At 52.1% G+C, this 15,837-nt stretch overlaps 1 pseudogene; it reads left to right on the forward strand.

Annotated features, from left to right (window-relative positions):
- Positions 1–7,086: 7,086 nt before the first annotated feature.
- Positions 7,087–15,837, forward strand: part of LOC141051389 (uncharacterized) — a 45,985-nt pseudogene continuing 37,234 nt past the window's right edge.

Genomic DNA, 15,837 nt, shown 5'->3' on the forward strand with positions numbered 1-15,837 from the left:
ACAGATATAAAAAACAAGGATTTTAAATATAAAAACAGACACCATCTTACACCCATATACAGTGGGGCAAAAAAGTATTTAGTCAGTCAGCAATAGTGCAAGTTCCACCACTTAAAAAGATGAGAGGGCGTCTGTAATTTACATCATAGGTAGACCTCAACTATGGGAGACAAACTGAGAAAAAAAAAATCCAGAAAATCACATTGTCTGTTTTTTTTTCAGCAGCGCGACACTCAGGCCCACATTTTAAACTACATGGCCTCGGTAGATAACCGCCTGCTAGCTCTCCAGACCTCAGCCGCAACTCCGGTTCAGCCCACGACCCCGCTTCCCAGTCCTCGTCTGGCGTAGCCCCCGCGATACAGTGGCGACCCCAAGTCGTGTAGGGGCTTCTTAAATCAATGCCAACTACACTTTGAGTTGCTGCCACAACAGTATCCCACCGATCGAGCCAAGGTGGCCTTTATTGTGTCCCACTTAGAAGGGGAGGCTCTGGCTTGGGTTAACCCCCTCTGGGAACGTGATGACCCCTTAGTCGCCCAACTCTCCTTTTTCCTGGATACCTTCCGTAAGGTGTTTGATGAGCCGGGTCGTTTGGCTTCCACCACCGAATCTCTATTCAATCTGCACCAGGGCTCGCTTTTGGTAGGCCAGTACGCCATTCGGTTTCGCACCCTGTCCTCGGAGTTGGGTTGGAACAATGAGGCCTTGGTGGGAGCCTTTTGGCGGGGCCTTTCTAGTCGAATCAAGGATGAGTTGGCGGGTCGAGATACTCCCACCTCCCTGGAGGATCTGATCTCTTTGGCCACCCGCATCGACCTACGCTTTCAGGAACGATCCCGAGAGGTCGCTAGAGAGAGAAGATCTTCTCGCGCTCCTTTTGCCACCCGTAGTCCGCCCCGCTCCCGCCCAGTGACAGCGTCTGCGGTCCCGATACCGGAGCCCATGCAAGTGGATCGTCTCAAGCCGGTGGAGGAGCGCCGGAGAGAGAGGGTCGAACAGAGGCTCTGCTTTTATTGTGGGAGTGCTGCCCATTTCCTTCGTTCCTGTCCTATACGTCCGGGAAACGCCTCCGCCTAGGACAGGTAAGAGAGGCCTTCCTAGGTAATTTTGACTACTCTCTACCCTTGACTCTTTCCGTCCTGTTGCGTCTAGGTTCTAAACGTTTTTCCGAATGGGCTTATATTGATTCTGGGGCGGCTGGTAACTTTATCCAACTCGAGGCAGTTAGGAGGCTTCGGATTCCTGTCAGATCCCTGGAGACCCCTCGGCAGATTGCGTCAGTCGACGACCAACCCCTCCGGGAGTCCGTTACTCAGGTCACCGAGGAAGTGGAACTTCAGATTGGAGCCTTACACCGGGAGAGGATTGTTTTCTACGTACTGCCTTCGTTATCTCATACCATCCTTTTGGGTCTTCCTTGGCTAAGAACACACGAGCCTACTCTTGACTGGCGTTCCAGTGACGTTCTGCGATGGGGCCAGCCTTGCCAAAACAAGTGTCTGCTCACCGTACAGCCGCAGAGTTTTCCACGTTCAACATCAACAGAGTTACCTTCCGCCTACTGGGCTTTTTTGGACATCTTTGACAAGAAGGAGGCCGAGAGCCTGCCTCCGCATCGGCCATATGATTGCCCCATCGACCTTGTCTCCGGTTCCACTCCGCCCCGAGGTCGGATTTATCCGCTTTCTCCCTCCGAGACTCAGGCTATGTCCGAATATGTTCAGGTGAACCTGGCCAGAGGCTTTATTCGCAAGTCTTCCTCGCCCGCCGGGGCTGGGTTCTTTTTTGTGAAGAAGAAGGATGGGTCCCTCCGTCCCTGTATTGACTACAGAGGTCTCAACGACATCACCATTAAGAACAAATACCCCCTTCCTCTCATTCCAGAGCTATTTGACCATCTACGGGGAGCACGGATCTTCACTAAGTTGGATCTTCGGGGGGCCTATAATCTGGTCCGGATTTGCTCTGGTGATGAATGGAAGACCGCTTTCAACACCCGTGACGGCCACTATGAGTACCTCGTTATGCCCTTCGGGTTGTGCAATGCTCCTGCAGTGTTCCAAGAGTTTGTCAATGACATATTCCGAGATCTACTCTACTCCTGCGTGGTGGTATACTTGGATGACATCTTGGTGTTTTCTTCGGATCTGTCTACGCACCGAAAAGACGTCCGCCAAGTCTTACTTCGTCTGAGAGAACATCGTCTCTATGCCAAGCTGGAGAAATGCGCCTTTGAACAGTCGTCACTGCCGTTCTTGGGGTACATAATTTCTGACTCTGGCTTGCGCATGGACCCGGGAAAAGTGTCCGCGGTACTCAACTGGCCACGTCCCCAGGGAATTAAGGCAATCCAGCGGTTCCTGGGGTTTGCCAACTACTACCGGCAGTTTATCCCACACTTTTCCTCGTTGACCGCTCCTATCTCCGCTTTGATCCGCAAAGGAGCCAACCCCACCGCTGGTCTCCTGAAGCCGAGAACGCCTTCCAAACCCTGAGGCAAGCCTTTGCCACAGCTCCCACGTACTTCACCGTCCAGAGGCTAACAAGCCATTCACCCTTGAGGTGGATGCCTCCGCCACCGGAGCAGGAGCGGTCCTCTCTCAAAGATCCTCCTCCGGACGACTGGTTACCTGCGGCTTCTTCTCCAAAACATTTTCTCCTTCGGAGAGGAACTATACCATTGGGGACAGAGAGTTGCTCGCCATCAAACTAGCTTTGGAGGAGTGGCGGTATCTTCTGGAGGGCGCTGTACATCCACTCCAGATCTACACCGACCACAAGAATTTAGCGTATATCCAGTCAGCACAAAGGCTTAACCCCCGGCAAGCTAGGTGGTCCCTGTTCTTTACCCGATTCGACTGAGCTTCATTTCCGTCCTGGTGACAAAAACCTTAAAGCAGATGCCTTATCCCGGTCATTTCTGGTCACCGATACCGAAGAGGAACCTTCACACATAGTGGAGCTTAGCAAGCTCATCGTAGTTGCTCCAGTGAGCATGACTTCCTTACCTCCCGGGAAGACTTTTGTTCGAGACGATGACAGGAAGCGAGTTCTCTACTGGGGTCATGCCTCCAAGCTAGCAGGTCATGTTGGCCTCAAGAAAACACTTTCCTTCATCACCCGTTTTTATTGGTGGCCCTCCCTGCCTCAAGATGTCCGAAACTTCATCGCTTCATGCCCATCTTGTGCCAAGAAAAAGGTCCCTCGACACCAACCCTCCAGTCTCTTGCATCCGCTTCCGGTGCCCTCAGCTCCGTGGCAGCATGTCGCGATGGACTTTATTACGGATCTACCTCAGTCTTCGGGTCACACAGTCATTTTTGTGGTCGTAGACCGCTTCTCCAAGATGGCCCATTTCATCCCTCTGCCCGGACTACCTTCCGCCCCCGAGCTGGCACGGATTTTCATCTCTCATGTCTTTCGGATTCATGGCTTCCCCAAGCACATTGTCTTGGATAGAGGGGTTCAGTTTACCTCGCGATTCTGGAGGGCCCTATGCAAGCTGATGGAGGTAACATTGGACTTTTCCTCCGCCTACCATCCTCAATCTAACGGTCAAGCAGAACGTACAAACCAAATTCTCGTAACGTACCTCCGACATTTTTCTAACGCCCACCAGAACGATTGGTCCAGCCTGCTCCCGTGGGCCGAATTTGCCTACAACAATCATACCAGTGAATCCTCTGCCAAGTCACCCTTCTTTATTGTTTACGGACAACATCCTGGTGTACCTCTGCCGGTACTTCCGGCTTCGGGTGTGCCGGCGGCCGATCTTCTAGCCGAGGAGTTCTCCAGGGTCTGGCAGGAGACCAAAGCCGCACTTGAACGGGCACGTGACAATTTTAAGAAACATGCCGATAAAAAACGCTTGGATGCCCCGTTGTACCACCCTGGAGATAAAGTCTGGCTATCTTCAAAATTTGTCCGCCTCAAAGTTCCCTCGTACAAACTGGGTCCCCGGTACATCGGTCCCTTTGAGATTTTAGCTTGTATCAACGATGTGGCCTACAAATTAAAACTCCCGGCCTCGCTACGAATCCCTAATTCGTTCCATGTTTCCCTCTTGAAACCTGTTGTGCTTAACCACTTTCATGCTTCTGCTGGCCGCTCTCCAGTGCCCGTTTCCACGCAAGATATCTTTGAGGTTAAGGACATTCTTGCCATGAAGAGATCTAGAGGTAAAACCTTTTTCTTAATCGATTGGAAAGGTTTTGGTCCAGAGGAGAGATCTTGGGAGCTCCGGGAGAACATTCAGGCTCCTCAGATTTTGGCAAAGTTCCTTTCCGGCCTTAAGAGGAGGGGGCGTAAGAAGGGGGGTACTGTCACGCTTACCGCGGCTCCCGTGCCCGCCTCCTCCTTCACGTCCGCGGCTCCTGCCGCTGCTCCCGTTCCTGGTCCCACGCTGGCCACGGTCGCCAGGCGCGTCCGCCGCTCCCAGCGCGCTCCTGCGGCAGGCGCGCGCGCCCGCTCCCCTGCGTCCTGCCCCGTGGTCAGCTTCTCTGACTAGCCCAGGACGCATGCGTGCCTCTCACCCCAGACTGGCTCCGCCCATCGCTCCGTCCCCATGACCCTGGAGGTCTGACCTGGAAGTCCTGCTCCTATAAAAGGGAGCTGCCCTTTCAGACCCGTGCCTATCCATTGTGTCCCACGACAGATTCTCGGGTCCTCCGTCTCCTGCGTTTCTCTCGCTAGCACCCAGCCTTGTGCCTATCCCGCCTTGTGTATTCTATTGATCCCTCTCCATCTTTGTATTCTCTTCCAGAGTCCGCCATTCCTGTCCGTTCCTGCCTTCACCCATGTGTGCCTTCCTGATCCGCTCCTGCCAACTCCGGTTCCTCCTGCCTGCTCGCCGTTCAGTCCTGCAGCCGTCCCTCCTGTGTTCGCCAGCCTGCCGACCAGCCCGGTGTTCGCCTGTCTACTCCTCCAGTTGTCCCCAAGTACCAGCTTCCGCGGCGATAGTCTCCTCTGGGCCTGCCCCTAACACTCCCTGTATAGGGGGTGGTACACCTGGCCTGCTCGCCCGGGGGTAGGTTCGTCGTTGCGGTCCTGTGGGTTCACCTTTGGAGTCTTCACAGCCTCACAGGCAGAAGGACGAGATCCCTCTGGCTACTTGGATTTAGCTTTCTCATTGTGAGCTGGCTATTTCAAAGTGGGCAGAAAGACCAGATCCCTCTAACCACTTGGATTTGGCTTTCTCACGATGAGCAGGATAAATTCAAGTGGGTAGGAGGACCTGTTCCTTTTGTCCACTAAGTCTGGTATTAAACCTCTCCAAGGGACCTGGTCCTTTAGCCCACTGAGATATAGCTTTTCACAGTGAGCAGGCTAAAACCAAGTGGCCAGAGGGACCTGGTCCTTCTGCCCACTTGGAAATAGCCGACTCACTGAGAAAGCTAAATCCAAGTGGGCTAAAGGACCAGGTCCCTTGGAGTGGTTTAACACCAGACTTAGTGGACAAAAGGAACAGGTCCTCCTACCCACTTGGATTTAGCTTGCTCACCGACAAAAACTTAATCCCAGTGGGTTAAAGGACCAGGTCCCTTGGAGAGGTTTAATACCAGACTTAGTAAGCTAAAAGACCAGGTCCTTCTGCCCACTTGGATTTAGTCTGCTCACTGTGAGAAAGCCAAATCCAAGTGGCCAGAGGGACCTGGTCTTTTACACCACTTGGATTTAGCTTTCTGAACCGGCTATTTCCCAGTGGACAGAGGGACCTAATCATTTAAGCCACTTGGATTTAGCTTTCTCAGTGAGGGTCGGCTATTTCCAAGTGGGCAGAAGGACCAGGTCTTTTAGCTTAATAGGTCTAGTGTTATACTACCCCATACTACCCCAAGGGACCTGGTCCTTTAGCCTACTGGGATTTAGCTTTTTCACAGAAGAGCAGGCTAAATTCAAGTTGGCAGAAGGACCTGGTCCATTCGACCAATAGTTTTAGTATTAACCCCTTCACAACGCATGATTCAGTTACGTCATATATCATAAAAATATAAGAAAAAAATATCGCTTTTGCTCCATTAAAAAAAAAAAAGCAAATTTAGAACGTGTTCAGAAAGGTCTGTCCAATCAAAATCTAAAATAATCCGGTCGGTAAACGGCATAACGAGAAAAAAAAACGAAAGCCATAATTACGTTTTTTTGGTCGCTGCAACATTGCAATAAAATGAAATAAGAGGTGATAACAACACATGGTATCCGCGCCAAAATGGCATCAATAAGAACGTCCCGCCAAGATAACAAAAAATCCCAACGGCGATGTGGATAGAAAAATAAAAAAAAAACTGAAAAATCGCACGAGGGTTAAAACACTCCTAGGTGCATGTAGGGAAAAAAAAAATCTGTGGTTGTGTGATCTACAAAAACGATCACCAGGAAATAACACGGGAGGCGGATGAGCTTGGCGCAGGGTATCGTACACACTGGAATTAAGGGGAAAATTCTTGCGTCTAAGGCTGCGTTCACACGTTGGGTTTTTTTTGTGGATTTACCAAAAAATCCGCTTAAAAGAAGCTTCCCCGTCATTTTACTGCATTTGGCACTTTTTGTGCATATTGATGCGTTGTTTTTCGGGGAAAAAACCCTTCGTGGTAAAAAACGCAGCGTGCTCAGTAATTTCACGGAAAATTCCACATTCCTGGCTATTTTCTATGTGTCTGGGGACGCGCAGAAAAAAACGAGCAAAAAACGTGCAGCAAAGGCGCGGAAAAAAGCGCGTGTTTTCTGGGAAGGAGTCCGGCTCTTCTGCATCCGTGTGCACAGAGCCTCAATGTCAGATCCGGACTGCGGCTCAGAGTTACTGCACTGACAGGATTCCTATCTCTCCACAGTCAGCGTCCTCCTGTCTCCGGGGATTCCGCATCTTATACAGAGCAGGCGAAACCCAAGTCACGTAAAGGACCCGGCCCCGGGAGACAGCCGGGAGACAGCCGGCTCTGTGTGAGAAGTCCCAGCGCACGGAGGACCGGGGCCAACAGCCGACTGGGATGTAGCCTCAACCTAGACAGAAAGACCTGTGCTGACGTCATGCCCATGTGACCAGAAGGGGCGGCGCCTCCTCCTCCATAGAGCAGAGCGATAAGTAGGAAGCTGTGCTGACGTCATGCCCATGTGACCAGAAGGGGCGGCGCCTCCTCCTCCTCCATAGAGCAGAGCGAACAGGAGGAAGCTGTGGCCCCGCCCACACTGTCCAGCATTTCCATAGCAGAGAAGAGCGCGGCACAACACACCGAGAAGCCCGGAGGAGGGAGCGGCCGACACCCTGCAGAGGACAGAAGGGAGACGGTGTGTGGGGAGGCTGAGCGTGGTGGACGGGAGCGGAGCTGGTGTGCATTGGGCGGGGGAGCAGTCGGAGCTGGCGTGCATTGGGCGGGGGCGGAGCCGGAGCTGGCGTGCATTGGGCGGGGGCGGAGCCGGAGCTGGTGTGCATTGGGCGGGGGCGGAGCCGGAGTGTGGTGGGCGGGGCGGAGCCGGCGTGTGGTGGGCGGGGGCGGAGCCGTAGCTGGCGTGTGGGGGGCGGAGCTGGCGTGTGGCGGGCGGGGGCGGAGATGGAGCTGGCGCGGAACTGGCGTGTGGCGGACAGGGGCGGAGCTGGCGCATGGCGGATGGGGGCGGAGATGTAGCTGGCGCGTGGCGGATGGGGCGGAGATGTAGCTGGCGCGTGGCGGACGGGGGCGGAGATGTAGCTGGCGCGTGGCGGACGGGGCAGAGCTGGTGCGTGGAGGGCGGGGGCGGAGCCGGAGCTGTCGTGTGGTGGATGGGGGCGGAGCCGGAGCTGTCGTGTGGTGGATGGGGGCGGAGCCGGAGCTGGCGTGTGGTGGACGGGAGCAGAGCTGGTGTGCATTGGGCGGGGGCGGAGCCGGAGCTGCTGTGCATTGGGCGGGGGAGCAGTCGGAGCTGGCGTGCATTGGGCGGAGCCGGAGCTGGCGTGCATTGGGCGGGGGCGGAGCCGGAGCTGGTGTGCATTGGTCGGGGGCGGAGCCGGCGTGTGGTGGGCGGGGCGGAGCCGGCGTGTGGTGGGCGGGGGCGGAGCCGTAGCTGGCGTGTGGGGGGCGGAGCTGGTGTGTGGCGGACGGGGGCGGAGATGGAGCTGGCGCGGAACTGGCGTGTGGCGGACGGGGGCGGAGCTGGCGCGTGGCGGACGGGGGCGGAGATGTAGCTGGCGCGTGGCGGACGGGGGCGGAGATGTAGCTGGCGCGTGGCGGACGGGGGCGGAGATGTAGCTGGCGCGTGGCGGACGGGGGCGGAGATGTAGCTGGCGCGTGGCGGACGGGGGTGGAGATGTAGCTGGCGCGTGGCGGACGGGGCGGAGCTGGCGTGTGGCGGACGGGGTCGGAGCTGGCGTGTGGCGGACGGGGGTGGAGATGTAGCTGGCGCGTGGCGGACGGGGGCGGAGATGTAGCTGGCGCGTGGCGGACGGGGCGGAGCTGGCGCATGGCGGACGGGGTCGGAGCTGGCGCGTGGCGGACTGGGGTGGAGATGTAGCTGGCGTGTGGCGGATGGGGGAGGAGCTGGCGCGTGGTGGACGGGAGCCGGAGCTGGCGTGTGGTGGACGGGAGCGGAGCCGGAGCTGGCTCGTGGTGGGCGGGGGCGGAGCTGGCGGGGGCGGGGCCAGAGCTGGCACGTGGCGGGCGGGGCCAGAGCTGGTGCGTGGCGGGCGGGGCGGAGCTGGCGCGTGGCGGACGGGGGTCGGAGATGTAGCTGGAGCGTGGCGGACGGGGGCGGAGCTGGCGCATGGCGGACGGGGGTGGAGATGTAGCTGGCGCGTGGCGGACGGGGCGGAGCTGGCGCGTGGTGGACGGAGGCGGAGATGTAGCTGGCGCGTGGCGGACGGGGGCGGAGCTGGCGCGTGGCGGACGGGGGTGGAGATGTAGCTGGCGCGTGGCGGACGGGAGCGGAGCTGGCGTGTGGCGGACGGGGGCAGAGATGTAGCTGGCGCGTGGCGGACGGGGGCGGAGCTGGCGCGTAGCGGACGGGGGTGGAGATGTAGCTGGCGCGTGGCGGACGGGGGAGGAGCTGGCGTGTGGCGGGCGGGGCCAGAGCTGGCGCGTGGCAGGCGGGGCCAGAGCTGGCGTGTGGCGGGCGGGAGATAAAACATAACCTTTAGTAAGATAGTAGAATAAATACAATGTTGTGTCCCCCAGAGTGAGTGAATATAAATGTTTGGGTGACGTCACGAATATAGGGGCGCGAGGAGCACAGCCCAATCAGGAGGAATGAGTCCCACTGGCAATGGCTGAACTGCAACCAGCAAGTCCCGGAATCTCACGTTGTGGATCTGGGTGAATCCCACAGAACCCGTAAATAGCGACTGACAGGTTCTGGCTGCATATAACAGTAATGACTGGAATCTTGGTGACAGTAATAGTTACCACCCGAAATATGCCGGAGCAATAAGGGAGGAAAGACACAAGCTCAGCGATTCATGAAGCCGGTGCGGGAGGAAAAGGAGATCCTGGGTCCAGGATGATTCATACAGGACAAGGGGAAGAAAATGCCCTACAAGACCCTAAAGGGCGAACAATAGTCTATCCCCAAGACTCCCCCCTGACCGTCCACAGCTCCCCCTGTGCTAAACAAGCCCTGCACCCCCCATGGAAGGGCCCAACACGTTTCTTCCAAGCTGAGTCATCAGGGGACTTATTCTTGTGGTAGGAGGTGAGGTGCCATAGTGCTGAGCTAGAGAGGAATGGATCCCCCCACTCCCTGTGTAAAGCTGTGAGGAACGGGAGGGGACAAAAAGGGTTAACTTTACATAGATGAGGAGAAATGAATTACCACTGCCCATTAGGAATTCCCACAGGTGGTAACACTGAACGTACCCCATATGGTGTGCATGGCCATTATGTCTCCAATCACTAGAGCGTCCTACACACACGTGTGACCCCAGAGAAGGGGGGGGTATGAAATACCATGGTACTTCCGGTGGTTGGAACGCACGCCAGTGTGCCAGAAAGGCGCGTGAGCCGCAAGGAGAAAATCTGCAACACTCAAATGAATTCAGGCTACTAGTTGTGTCCAATGAGGCCGAGGCGTGCGCTCCACAACCTAGTGTTTCCGGGACGGGGAACGCACGCCAAAATAACTTCTGGTTTCTTGAACTGGATAGAAGGAGAATATGCGACCGAGTTGGCTTGATGACGCGCGGTCCACAGCCTTGTATTTCCGGCAAGTGGAGCGCGCGCCAACGCCACTTCTGGCTTTGGCAGCTTCCCTTTAAACTGGCAGGGTTTTTGTTGCAGCTGCTCCTGTGCCGTCCTTGCGGTGTACATCTATGTTATGGTTCCCAAAAGAGTTAATTTGTAAAAAAAAAAGTTTCACTTGTTGAAATATAACAAAATGCAACTTCTGCTTTTTTTATGTTTTTCTTTTTACAAGAATTGTTGGAGCCGTTTTTCTTTAGAAACATTTTAAAATCTGTTTTTTTTGTTTTTTTTTTTTTCTGGTATTTTTCTTGTAATATAGGAAAGCCTAAGGCCAGAAATAAACCCCGTAAATCACTGTACATGGAGACTTTGGGATCAGATCATTTCTGTCCATGATGTTTGTGGGAAAAAAAAGCTTTTATAAAACTTCGTCAAACTTCTGTGTGTGACTCAGAGCTGAGATCTAATGTGATAGAAGATTCCAGCGCGGGGAAGACGGGAAACCTTCATATAGACGGCCGGTGGGGATGGAGTCAGTGACCGACTCTGGCCAAATCTGTCTCTAGAGCCGTAGTAGAAGATGAAGATGTCGTCCTCACCATGAAGTAGTTATTTCTCATGTCGCGTGTAATGAATCTCTCCTGCAGTATTGCTAATGCCGATTCCAGTGTCGGTAATGAGACGAGAATTAGCGTTATGGAAGATGAGTCTATGAGGAACGTGTTCAGCTGCCGACTCCGAGGAGGAAACTGCTTGTTGTCTGTGGCCTAAATATATAGGTTTTATTAGTAGATGTCAGGGAAGAAAACTAAACCCTGTAAGATAATAAATCTCCTCATATGTTTCCCTTATTATCCCCAGTAATTGTATTATTACACAGGATTCTTATGGTGTTACATCGGATCATCTTCTTCTCATTCAGGTCTCTACAATATCGGATCCTCTCAGTGAAGATCTTCTATATAAGAGAATTTTCCTGATTTACCCATCAAAGATGGATATGGACAGAGACAAGATGGTGGAGAGGATGTTACACCTCACCCTAGAGATCCTCTTCCGTCTCACTGGAGAGGTGAGAGATTCTGATGACGTCACATTCCATCATTCTTATCTATGGGAATAACGGACAGAACTGGAGAGGTGAGGACTCTGGGAATGTCTGTAGTGAGATTTATTAATGTGTCTCTCCATAACCAGGATTGCACAGTGGTGAAGAAGACCTCTAGTGATCGCTGTCAGGACCCTGTGTCTGAGGGATGGGGAAGACCCCTGAGCCCAATCACGAGGCCTCCACCTCACCCCCTGATCCATGAGGACATCAATGACCAGAAGATCCTAGAACTCACCTACAAGATGATGGAGCTGCTGACTGGAGAGGTGACACTGCTGGGAATGCTGGGACATTATACAGTAACACTATGAAGGGATCGGGGGGATGACGGTATCATTGTATGTGTCAGGTTCTTATAAGGTGTCAGGATGTCGCTGTCTATTTCTCCATGGAGGAGTGGGAGTATTTAGAAGGACACAGAGATCTCTACAAGAACGTCATAATGGAGGTTCCCAAGCCCCTCACATCACCAGGTAATAGACAGGACTAAATACACACGGCCTATAATTATCTGTATGTAGAGAATGAATTCAGTCCCTGTGTGTGTTTCCTCCAGATCTATCCAGTAAGAGGACAACACCAGAGAGATGTCCCCGTCCTCTTCTCCCACAGGACTGTAACCAAGAAGATCCCAATGCTCCTCAGGACCATCAGGTAGATGGAGAGAAGGTGTCAGGAGATCTCCCCTATGATGTGTAGACGGTTGTGAAGGTCTTGTGATCAGTCTTGTTTTATTCACCAGTATTATGTTTTATATCTGTCTAATAAGAATGGTATATATTAATACTGTCCCCTATGTGCCCCCATATATTAGTAATGCTGCCTATGTGCCCCCATATATTAGTAATGCCGCCAATGTGCCCCCATATAGTAGTAATGCCGCCTATGTGCCCTCATATATTAGTAATGCCGCCTGTTATGAATGAGTCACCGTAGGAGGCAAAAACAGAAATACTAGCTAAGTCCAGAAAACCAGAGCAGTTGGCAGCTATCGGATTGCAGACCCCTGATCCTATCACAACAACTAACAGTAGCAGTGGGGGGTTCCTACGATGCCCTAGACCCCTCGATCACAGCCGGAGAATTAAATAAGCCTAAAGAAAGGGGAAATCTAAACTGCCCCAGAGCAGACCCCAAAGCAACAGGCAGCCCCCAACATATAATGACAGTGAAGCAAGATGAAAACACTAACACAGACAGAAAGATAGACTGAGCAAAGACGGGGCCCAAAACTACCTAGATAGGAAAGGACAAGAAAGCTGCTGTCTGCAATCCGTGAAAAACCCTATGAAAATAAGAGCCAACAAACTGACAGTGAAAAAGGCCCTGAAGACGCTAGGCTTCAAAAAAGCTATGTCAGTACTCAGGAATATTCTGAAGACAGAGCTACCGGCAAAAGGAGATTCAGCTCACCCCAGCAGGGAATGGCAGAATCCAGAAAAGCAAGGAAAACAAAAACAAAACATAAATGCAAACAGGCAAAGCAGAAAACTTTGCTTTAGGGAAGCAGGAATCAGACTGGTGTCCTAGAAGTCCACAGAGAAATCACCCGCAGGGCAGAAGGGCGTCGGCAGCCTTATATCCAGTCAGTGACTCCATTCAGCCAGTCATCCTCACCAGGCTCAGGTGCCTGATAATCAGGCTCATTACCTTCCTTTACCAGAATAGGGAGTTCACCAGACCTCAGTGACGAAGGGGAAAATGAACTCTCAACAGCCGCCTATTTGCTCCCATATATTAGTAATGCCGCCTATGTGCTCCCATATATTAGTAATGTCCCCTATGTGCCCCATATAGTAGTAATGCCCCTTGTGTGCCCCCATGTATTAGTAATGTCACCTATGTGCCCCCATATATTAGTAATGCCACCTATGTGCCCCCATATACAGTGGGGTAAAAAAGTATTTAGTCAGTCAGCAATAGTGCAAGTTCCACCACTTAAAAAGATGAGAGGCGTCTGTAATTTACATCATAGGTAGACCTCAACTATGGGAGACAAACTGAGGAAAAAAAATCCAGAAAATCACATTGTCTGTTTTTTTTTCATTTTATTTGCATATTATGGTGGAAAATAAGTATTTGGTCAGAAACAAGCAATTAAGATTTCTGGCTCTCACAGACCTGTAACTTCTTCTTTAAGAGTCTCCTCTTTCCTCCACTCATTACCTGTAGTAATGGCACCTGTTTAAACTTGTTATCAGTATAAAAAGACACCTGTGCACACCCTCAAACAGTCTGACTCCAAACTCCACTATGGTGAAGACCAAAGAGCTGTCAAAGGACACCAGAAACAAAATTGTAGCCCTGCACCAGGCTGGGAAGACTGAATCTGCAATAGCCAACCAGCTTGGAGTGAAGAAATCAACTGTGGGAGCAATAATTAGAAAATGGAAGACATACAAGACCACTGATAATCTCCCTCGATCTGGTGCTCCACGCAAAATCCCACCCCGTGGGGTCAGAATGATCACAAGAACGGTGAGCAAAAATCCCAGAACCACGCGGGGGGACCTAGTGAATGAACTGCAGAGAGCTGGGACCAATGTAACAAGGCCTACCATAAGTAACACTACGCCACCATGGACTCAGATCCTGCAGTGCCAGACGTGTCCCACTGCTTAAGCCTGTACATGTCCGGGCCCGTCTGAAGTTTGCTAGAGAGCATTTGGATGATCCAGAGGAGTTTTGGGAGAATGTCCTATGGTCTGATGAAACCAAACTGGAACTGTTTGGTAGAAACACAACTTGTCGTGTTTGGAGGAAAAAGAATACTGAGTTGCATCCATCAAACACCATACCTACTGTAAAGCATGGTGGTGGAAACATCATGCTTTGGGGCTGTTTCTCTGCAAAGGGGCCAGGACGACTGATCCGGGTACATGAAAGAATGAATGGGGCCATGTATCGTGAGATTTTGAGTGCAAACCTCCTTCCATCAGCAAGGGCATTGAAGATGAAACGTGGATGGGTCTTTCAACATGACAATGATCCAAAGCACACCGCCAGGGCAACGAAGGAGTGGCTTCGTAAGAAGCATTTCAAGGTCCTGGAGTGGCCTAGCCAGTCTCCAGATCTCAACCCTATAGAAAACCTTTGGAGGGAGTTGAAAGTCCGTGTTGCCAAGCGAAAAGCCAAAAACATCACTGCTCTAGAGGAGATCTGCATGGAGGAATGGGCCAACATACCAACAACAGTGTGTGGCAACCTTGTGAAGACTTACAGAAAATGTTTGACCTCTGTCATTGCCAACAAAGGATATATCACAAAGTATTGAGATGAAATTTTGTTTCTGACCAAATACTTATTTTCCACCATAATATGCAAATAAAATGAAAAAAAAAACAGACAATGTGATTTTCTGGATTTTTTTTTCTCAGTTTGTCTCCCATAGTTGAGGTCTACCTATGATGTAAATTACAGACGCCTCTCATCTTTTTAAGTGGTGGAACTTGCACTATTGCTGACTGACTAAATACTTTTTTGCCCCACTGTATTAGTAATGTCACCTATGTGCTCCCATATATTAGTAATGCCGCCTATGTGCCCCCATATAGTAGTAATGCCGCCTATGTGCCCCATATAGTAGTAATGCCGCCTATGTGCCCCCATATAGTAGTAATGCCGCCTATGTGCCCCCATATAGTAGTAATGCCGCCTATGTGCCCCCATATAGTAGTAATGCCGCCTATGTGCCCCCATATAGTAGAAATGCCACCTATGTGCCCCCATATATTAGTAATGTCCCCTATGTGCTCCCATATATTAGTAATGCCGCCTATGTGCCCCACATATTAGTAATGCCCCTTGTGTGCCCCCATATATTAGTAATGTCCCCTATGTGCCCCCATATAGTAGTAATGCCGCCTATGTGCCCCCATATAGTAGTAATGCCGCCTATGTGCCCCCATATAGTAGTAATGCCGCCCATGTGCCCCCATATATTAGTAATGCCTATGTGCCCTGTGAGGTAGCGCTGTCATTCAGGGTTGGGGGACACTCGCATGGCAGCGAATAATCACGTCCGGCACAGGTTTCCATAAAGTAATATCACAGTCCATGAGGTTTATTCATTATCATAAACCAATCACGAGATGCCACAGTCTTCTAGCAGACAGCAGGGGATCTTCACACTGGAGCTCTGCTCCCCATAGCCTCCTAGTCACACAGGCTGTGCTTCATCCAGCCAGCAGGCTATACAGTCTCTCAGTAGCAGTCCCGTCTCCGGGTTACCTTGCATGCTGCTTTACACTGCAAACGTTCCTTCCCTCTCCCTGGGAACTTTCAGGCACACTTCGCCATTAGTCACAGCGTCCACACGTGCTGTCAAGCAGGAAGCCACACGAGACCTTCCAAACGGACCAATCGGGTCTCTGCATTCACCCCATGTGACCAGACCTCAGGTACCTTATATTGTCCATAACCACACCCACAGGTGATCACATGGCTATGACCTCACCCAAGGTCCTATTGCACACAGCCACACGCAGGCTTCCCTGACACATTGTAACGGAACGTACTACTCAGCAGTACCTCTGCTGATCATTATGATCTTTCAGTATCCTACACCTATCAGGGCAATGG

This window comes from Dendrobates tinctorius, unplaced genomic scaffold, assembly GCF_039654945.1.
Source record: "Dendrobates tinctorius isolate UK_male_01 unplaced genomic scaffold, ASM3965494v1 ptg000157l, whole genome shotgun sequence".
NCBI lineage: Eukaryota > Metazoa > Chordata > Amphibia > Anura > Dendrobatidae > Dendrobates > Dendrobates tinctorius.